General features: G+C 38.7%; 1 non-coding gene across 1 annotated transcript; it reads right to left on the bottom strand.

Moving 5' to 3' along the window:
* Positions 1-9,347: 9,347 nt before the first annotated feature.
* Positions 9,348-9,453, bottom strand: LOC122028313. Its single transcript, XR_006124719.1, has one exon. It is a non-coding gene; the product is annotated as a small nucleolar RNA R71 (small nucleolar RNA).
* Positions 9,454-9,688: the final 235 nt, after the last annotated feature.

Raw genomic sequence — 9,688 nt, forward strand, 5'->3', positions numbered from 1 at the left:
TAGGACTCTTATGGAGATGGTTAGATCGATGATGAGTTTTTCGAATTACCAAATTCATTTTGGGATATGCTCTGGAAACAGCAATATACGTTCGAACTTAGTACCTTCTAAATCGTTTCTTCTACTCCCATAGAATTGTGGAATGGGCGAAAACCCGCCTAAGACATATTCGATTTGGTAGTCCAAGACATGTCAAACCAGATGATAAGTTAGAATCCGCATGTAAGTTCGCGTGTTTGTAGGATATCCCAAAGGAACGAAAGGTGGTTTATTTTATAGTCCTAAAGACCAGAAGGTCATTGTTAGCACCAATGCCCAATTTTTAGAAGAAGACTATATAATGGATCACAAGCCCAGTAGCAAAGTTGTTTTAGAAGAACTTAGAGAGGACATGTCTACTTCAGTACCAACAGTACAAGATGAAGTACCACAAGAGACTGCAACACGTGTCACACATGATACACAACCACAGACAGTGCCTCGTCGTAGTGGGAGGGTTGTAAGGCAGCCTGAAAGATTCATGTTTTTGGGAGAGTCTTCGGACTTGATCCCGGGTAAACATGAACCTAATCCCCGAACATATGACGAGCACTCCAAGATATAGATGCAGCATCTTGGCAAAAGGCAATGAATTCTAAAATAGAGTCTATGTACTCTAATAAAGTCTGGGAGCTTGTAGAACCACCTGATGGTGTAAAAGCCGTTGGATGCAAGTGGATCTACAAAAGGAAAAGAGGGACAGACGGGAAGGTAGAAACCTTCAAAGCTAGGCTTGTTGCGAAAGGGTACACTCAGAAAGAGGGAATCGATTATGAGGAGACCTTTTCACCGGTGGCCATGCTTAAGTCTATCCGGATACTCTTATCCATTGCTGCTCATATGGATTATGAGATTTGGCAAATGGATGTCAAGACAGCTTTCCTTAATGGAAGTCTTGAAGAGAACATCCATATGAAGCAACCAGATGGGTTTATTGAAAAAGGCAAAGAGCATCTAGTGTGCAAGCTCAATCGGTCCATTTATGGACTGAAGCAAGCTTCAAGGTCTTGGAACATCCGGTTTAATGAAGTAATCCAGTCATATGGATTTATTCAAAGTCTGGATGAGTCTTGTGTATATAAGAAGTGTAACGAAAACGTGGTGGTATTTCTTGTACTATACGTAGATGATATTTTGTTAATTGGCAACAATGTCAAGGTATTATCAGACGTAAGGGTATGGTTGTCCAAACAATTTGATATGAAGGACTTAGGAAATTGTGTACACATTCTTGGGATCAAAGTTATAAGGGATCGCAAGAAAAGAATGTTGTGTCTGTCCCAAGCTTCATATATAGATACAATCCTTGCTCGTTTTAGCATGCAAGACTCCAAGAAAGGTTTCTTACCTTTTAGGCATGGAATAGCTCTATCTAAAGAGATGTCCCCAAAGACATCAAAAGAGATAGATGACATGAAAGCAGTTCCTTATGCTTCGGCTGTAGGAAGCCTAATGTATGCAATGCTATGTACGAGACCTGATATTTGTTTTACCGTGGGCATGGTCAGCAGATATCAAAGTAACCCTGGACAAGGACATTGGACTGCGGTAAAGCATATATTAAAGTACCTGAGGAGGACTAGAGATTATATGCTAGTTTACCAAGCAGACGATTTGCTCCCTGTGGGTTACACGGATTCAGATTTCCAATCAGATAGGGACAATAGTAAGTCTACATCAGGCTATGTGTTTACTTAAGGAGGTGGAGCCATTTCATGGAGGAGTGTCAAGCAGAAATACGTTTCAGAGTGTTGTGTAGTAGCCTCTGAGGCAGCTAAAGAAGCAGTATGGCTCAGGAACTTTCTAATGGACTTAGATGTGATTCCTGGTTTGCCCAAAATCATCACAATCTATTGTGATAATAGTGGTGCAGTTGCAAACTCGAAGGAACCACGAGCTCACAAGGCAAGTAAACATATAGAGCGCAAGTACCACCTGATACGAGATATCGTGAAGCGAGGAGAAGTTGTCATCGCCAAGATTGCATCAGCGGATAACCTGGCAGATCCTTTCACTAAGGCCCTTCCGGCGAAAGCTTTCGATCGGCATGTGGAGGGAATGAGAATCAGATGTATGGTAGAAGATATGGCAGCTTAGTCATTAGTATAAGTGGGAGATTGTTGGAGTGTATACTGAAAGTCTAAGCTTTGTAAACATTCATTATGAATAAAGAATCACATTTGGTCAAATTGTCTATATTTGTTTGTAGATTGTTCATTTAATTTATATTGTAGATAACATAGTATGTGGTGTCACATACAGAAGATAATGTTATCAGTTCCTTATAAATTATAAACAGTAGCTCACGACCAAAATGGAAAGGAACAAACCATTAGAAGGTCGTAGTGTAATTAGATATTAGTTTATCTTGACTATATAATTACACTAGTACACTCAGAGTGTATTGAGTAGGACCATTTGAGGTCGTTTCTTTTATACTGACTTTATAAAGGAACAAAGACCTCGGTTATTATGGAAGTATGTGCTCTTAATCCTAATATAATAACAAGCACATATATTTGATATTCATTTCTTTAATTTATCAATGGGTGAGATTTAATTCGATGAATCAATAAGCCCGATAAGTTGGGAAATGATATCACTTATAGTGTGTGTTGTTGATTATAGAAGGAAACTGTGTCCTAGAGATACTAGGTTGATAATGTCCCCAAGAGGAGCTCATAAAGATTGTCATGTTAAACCCTGCAGGTGGACATTAGTCCGACATGACGATAAGGTTGAGTGGTACTACTTTTGGACTTAGATATTAATTAAATGAGTTGTCAGTAACTCACTTAATTAGTGGACATTCGATATCTTAAACACAGGGAGACTAACACACTCATAATAAGAAGGAGCCCAAAAATGTAATTTGGAATTGGTGCGGTAGTTCAATGATAGTTCTCTAGTGGAATGAATTATCATTGATAAAATTAAGTTGTGTGTTCGGGGCGAACACGGGATGCTTAATTTTATCGGGAGACCAAAACCAATTCCTCCTCTCGGTCCCTATCGTAGCCTCTTATTTATAGAGTTCTATACCCACCTATACCCACCTTGTATACCCACCCAATAGGGGCCGGCCAAGCTAGCTTGGGAACAAGCTAGGGCCGGCCTAGGTATGAAATTGGGTGGCCGGCCCTAGCTTGAACCCAAGCTAGTAGGGCCGGCCAAAATAAATTAAAAAGAAATTTAATTTTAATTTTTATTATTATGTGGAAGATATAATTTAAAGAGAATTAAAATTAAAATATCTCTCTTGTAAAAGATCTATAAAAGATTAAAGAAAGAGATTAGATCTCTTTCCTTATTTGTAGATTAGAGAGATGTTTTATTTTCTCTTTAAAAATTATTCACATGTTGATAAAATTAAAATTATAGAAATTTTATTTTTATTGACCATGAAGAGATTTTTAAAGAGAAATTTTATTTTTTAAAAATTTCCGGAAATAAATTAGGAAGTTTTAATTGTTGATTAAAACTTGTCCAATTTGTTCTCCAATTGAAGTGGCCGGCCATTATAGTTTTGATTGGGAAATTTTATTTTTCTCAATTAAATCATGTCAAGGAAATTAGGGAAATTTTATTGTAATTAAATTTCCTAATTTGCCTAGGCCAAGGATTATAAAAGAAGGGGTGAGGGTGCCTTCATGGGGACAACTCTTATTATTCCTCTCCCTCTCTTGTTCCTTGGTGTGGCCGGCCATCTCTCCCTCTCTTCCTCTTGTGGTGGCCGAACCTCTCTCCCTTCCTTGGAGCTCTTGTGGTGGCCGGATACTACTTGGAGAAGAAGAAGAAGAAGGAGAGAAAGCTAGCATCTCTTGGAGCTTGGTTAGTATTTTGGTTTTTCTCCTTGGTGAAGCTTTTCTTTTGTGGCCGAACCTTGCTTGGAGGAGAAGAAGGTGGTTGGTGGTTTTCTCATCTTGGAAGATCGTTGCCCACACAACGTCCGAGGTTAGAAGAGGAATACGGTAGAAGATCAAGAGGTTTTTCTACAAGGTATAACTAGTAATTTCTATTTCCGCATCATGCTAGTTATTTATGGAAATAATACCAAATACAAGAGGCTTACGTTCTAGTGTTTCGAATATGGTTTTTCGAAGTTGTGTTCTTTTGTTTCTTTCTTTTCCTTGTGATTTGATTGTTCTCTTTGGTTAACCTAAAGTTATTTTAGGAAATTAAATGTTAGCTTTCTATTAAAGGTTTTGTCTAGTCGGTGGTGGTTGCTCCCATATCCAAGAAGGCCATGTGCCTCGCCACGTCAGTACTGGGAACCTTTTATGGAAATTAATATTTAATGGAATTAATAACTTAAGGAGACTTGGGTCGAACGTGTTAAGTTCCGCAGGAGATCCAAGTCAAAACCTAAAAGAACAAATAGATTAAGTTTTGGATCAAACGTGTTAAGTTCCGCAGGCGATCCAAAATTTAATTTAAAAGAACACATGGTAGCTAGGAAAAAGGTTCAGACCTTTGTACAAAATTTTTGTACAGTGAAACCTATAGGTTTTCCGAGTAGCAACCAACAGGATTGAACTCTGATTTGCTTCAAAATTTGGCACGGCCGTGTGAGGTTCACACGGGCAGGCCAAGTTCCTTGTTTGTTTCTCCTGGTTGACCACACGACCAGAGCACTACACCCAGGCAGGGCCGTGTGTGGCACACGGCCAAGTGCTTTCTCCAATGCTTAGCTCATAAGTTTGTCCAAGAATGTAGAATCTTCACCAAATTTGACTCCTGTGTACAAAAAATGCACAAAAAGCAGATCTCCGAACAAAAAAATAATATGCTAAAAGAAAAGCTGGAAGTATAAAAATGCATAGATCAAGCAAGCTCAAAGTATGTAAATGTGTGTCAAAACATGCATAAAAGTATATAAAATCTACGCACATCAACTTACCTGGCCAACGGAGAGGATTCCCCCTTTTATACCACTTCATATAACCTCCGTAGTCATGAAGTGGACCTCGGTTTGTTAGAGTTTGTTATGAGATGATGTAAGCCCTGTACTTGCATAAAATAACTTTTAAGGAATCTCTTTTGTATCCCAGATGTACCTCTTTTGTCGTTTAGTAACTGCAGAAAAGTCTAGAAGTATTTTTCCTGCCAAACCTGTTATACAATCATATATTGTATATATGTTCATTAAACATTTTTTGAACATACTACTTATATTCTTATCACGAGTTCTTTTAGACAACTTGATATTAGATTATGAATTCTACAAGTTCTTGTGTTTTTCATACCTGGGCGATCATATATACTCGACTAATACCAGTCCATGCCTAATCGTACTACTCCAGATCATCTTGCCTTATCTATCTTGCACGCTTAAGCTTGGCTGATATTGGTCTTTCCTTCTCAGGGTATATATCTGTTGATATTAGCTTACCCTTGTTAAGGTATATATCGGTCGATATTGGCCTTTCCTTCTCAAGGTATATTTCGGTCGATATCGGCTTACCCTTATTAAGGTGTATATCGGTCGATATTGACCTGCCTCCCATAGGGTATATCTCGGTCGATATTAGCTTACCTTTATTAAGGTATATATCGGTCGATATTGACCCGCCTCCCCTAGGGTATATCTCGGTCAATATTAGCTTACTCTCATTAAGGTGTATATCGGTCGATATTGACCTGCCTCCCATAGGGTATATCTCGGTCAATATTGACTTGCCTCCCCTAATGTATATCTCGATCGATATTGACCTTCCTCCCTCAAGGTATATTTCTGTCGATATTGGCCTTTCTCCCTTGAGGTATGTATCGATCGATATTGGTCTTCCTTCATCAAGGTATTATCTGGCCGAGATTGGCCTACCTCTCTTAAGGTATATCCCGACCGATATTGATCTATCTTCTTAATTCTGCTATCTCCTTTCCCTTTTTCACCAGAGACCCACTAAACCTAACCCATATCATCACCCATTGATAAATTATAGAAATAAATACTAAGTATATGTGCTTGTTATTATATCGAGATTAAGAGCACATACTGCCATAATAATAGAGGTTCTATTCTTTTATGCAGTCAGTATAAAAAGAACAACCTCAAATGGTCCTACTCAATACACTCATAGTGTACTAGTGTAATTTTATAGTCAAGACAAACTAATACCAAATTATACTACGACCGTTCTAATAGTTTGTCCCTATCCATCATGGTCGTGAGCTACTATTTATAATTTATAAGGAACTGATAACATGATCTTCTGTGTGATACAACATACCATGTTATCTACAATATAAATTAAATGGACAACTACATTTAACATAAATATAGACATTTGATCAATGTCATTCTTATTACAAAATAAATGTTTATACAAAAAACTAAGCTTTTAGTATACATCCTAACAACGGATACATCCCATCTTTTGGTTCCATTGAGGTCGGCTAGAGGGGAGGGGTGAATAGCCTACGAGTTAGAATTTAACACTTCTATTACCTTTTAGCTTAGCAATGAACACACGTTAGTTAGTCAAAAAATAATAACATAAAAAGAATGTAAGAGACTCAAGGTTTTCTTGGTTTGTAATAGGGAAAGTTGATGGTCCTAGGCAATGAAAGATCCACTCAAAAATCTCATTTTTTATGAAGGCGGAGTAGCCTTTTACAAGCATTGAAAGCATAGAAACTAAAGACAAAGTTTGTAATAGAAATGCAGAGTGTGTTGTTCCTAACTCCTAGGACTAGGGAGCTATTTATAGCATACTAGTCGAACTAGCTATTTTACTGACATGGCATCTGCGAGCACCTGGAGTGGATTCGAGCGCCCCCAGCAGTGCACTTTATTTGCTCGCAATGGCTCTTCAATAGTTTAGCGATAACATTTATCTAGTACCCTGGTGTTTGAATGGTTCCAAGTGTTTGGATTGTTGCTAACTGATGTGCGTAGATTTTATACACTTTTATGCATGCTTTGACGCACATCTACTTATATTTCATGAATATACTCTATGTTTATTGCACCCTATTTCAATATAATATCATACTTACATTATATTCTTTTCAGAGATCTACTCTTTGTTTGTTTTGATTGATAGGACACACATTGGAGTGAAAAGGGAGTGAAAACGCACACGAGAACAACTTCAGAAGAAATCAACCCACGGTCGTGTGACCCACACGGTTATGCCAGCCTCTTGTGGCCAGGCAGCACACGATCGTGCCAAATGGCATGGCCGTGCCAACAATCTAGAGGCCAAGAAGGCACTGGCCGTGCCAAATGGCACAGTCGTGCCATCTCTCTAGAGGTCGTGCGTGCCCAGGCCGTGTGACCCACACGACCATGTGAACCTCCCTGTGCCAACATTCCAGAGGCAAAGAAGGTCATGGCTGTGTGACACACACGGCGGTGCCAAGCGAACAATAAAGAAGAAGGCCACGACCATGTAAGCCACACGGCCATGTGACTCAACCTGAGAGGAAGTCGGGTAAGGCCGGGTAGATCCACACGGTAGTATCACCTTAGCCAAGAGCAAGAAGAATGAGGCCATGTGGATCCACACAGACATGTCGCGGGTCGTGTGGTGCCCATGCCCTACTCTATAAAAGGGTTTTTTCTCCACTTTTCATGAATCTTTGCTTGGGGGCTCTTCCTCATTCCTTGGAGGAGGGTTCTCCCCCTTGGGGGAACCCTAGAAACCACATCTTCACCGATCCGTCCACTCCCGGAGCAAGGGAACGCCTCTAAGGATGCCACGCTTCAAGGATAAGCACTCTCCTCTCTTTACTTCTTTGTATTTGGTTATAGTTTACTTCTTTCTTCGTCTTTGGTTGTATTTCGTTTACTATGGAGTAGATCTCTAGATCTAGGATGTAGGATATAGGAAGTAGCTGTGATGTGATTGTGAATGTAGGAACTATGTATTTGAATATTTTTCTATGCAATGAAGTGTTTATATCATCATCTATGTGTATTGTACCTTGTATGTGTTTGACGAAATGTGTGTGAGGTCAATCCATGTAGATGTAGGGTTTAGATCACCATGTAGAGGAAGAGCCTTGGAATGTAAGATCATGGGACCTTGTGACAGAAGGTATCCCTTACTTTCTGCGGTAGTTCCTTGAAACGGGGATCGATTCTCTACTAGGAAAACTAATTAGAGTTTAAAGGGGTTCACCCAAATTAATGCTAGGAAGTGACTTGTGTAATCTAGGAATGTGGACCGTGGGCCCTTGTGTGTGAAGGATGTTCCCGATAATCGGACTTCCTAAATTACCTCTTCTACTTAATTACATTAATCTACTATTAAGAAGTGATCTGTGTAATCTAGGAACGTGGACCGTGAGCCCTTGTGATTGAAGGATGGTCCCTATAATCGGACTTCCTAAATTACCTCTTCTACTTAATGGTGGTAGAACTTGGGTAAACTCTTCGATGTAATCTTCACGGGATCGTACCAGACTTTAGTTAGAACTCCTACACGAGTGTAAGCATGGAGTTAGGTAAATGAATAAAGCATAGGGACATTAACTAGCATCACAACAAAACCGAAATCCTAGTATCTATCCATCCCCAAATCCAACTTTTCCTCTTACTCTACTCTTTACATTCTCTCTTTTCTTCACTCTCACTTTTCCTATTAACCTTCGATTGTAACTAGCGCTTAATCAATAGTTCTTGTGGGATCTATAATCTTTTATATTACTGACGACGTAACCATGCACTCGCGGTGGCGTAACAAGTTTTTGGCGCTGTTGTCAGGGACTGTTTTCGATTAACATTAGTTGATTAGCATATGAGTTACTCTAGATATTTTATCTTTTTTCTTTTGTATTTTATTTCTTGATTTGATTATGCACTTTCTTTCTTGCAATTTAAATTCTGCATTTTCATTCATGTTTTTCATATAGAATTTTGTTTCTTGTCTTTAAATCTTCATTTTTTTTTCTCATAATTTTTTCTTAGATATCTATGAGCACAAACATGTCAAGCAAACCTTTAAGAGATTTTTATGCATCCATTTTTGCAAGATTTTTATCTCCAATTGTGCAACCTCATATTGAAGCAGAACATTTTCAACTAGACCCAGAGTTAATTACAATGACACAAGGTCACAAATTTGGAGGAGAAGTATCAGAAAGCCCTTATCTTCACCTTGAGACATTTCTAGAGCTTTTTGATATGGTGAATTGTGAAGGAGTGTCAGCAGATGTAGTTCGATTGATAGCATTGCCTTTCAGTATCAAGGATAAAGCAAGGACTTGGTTATATTCCCTCCGTCCTCAAAGCATTATGTGTTGGAAATAATTGGAGCAGCAATTTCTGAATCACTTTTTCCCTCTAAGAAGAATAGTGTATATGAGGAATTGCATTACAAATTTTTCTCAGGCAGATGGAGAGTCATTATTTGAAGCATGGGATAGATTCAAGAGTTTACAAAGAGAGTGCCCTCATTATGGTTTGGAAAAATGGCTGACTCTGCACATATTCTATAGGGGAATTTCTTTCTCAAATAAGTGTTTGATAGATTCATCAACTGGTGGTTCTTCCATGAACAAGTGTATGGACGAAGCATATACATTAATTGATCAAATGACATTGAACCTCCATGAATGGTCGAACAAAAGTTTGATGGAATCTCCCTAAAAAATTCAAGAAGTGCAAGCCATAAATGCAAGAGTGCCTGTCAAACAAATT

The sequence above is a fragment of the Zingiber officinale genome, chromosome 10A (assembly GCF_018446385.1).
Source record: "Zingiber officinale cultivar Zhangliang chromosome 10A, Zo_v1.1, whole genome shotgun sequence".
NCBI lineage: Eukaryota > Viridiplantae > Streptophyta > Magnoliopsida > Zingiberales > Zingiberaceae > Zingiber > Zingiber officinale.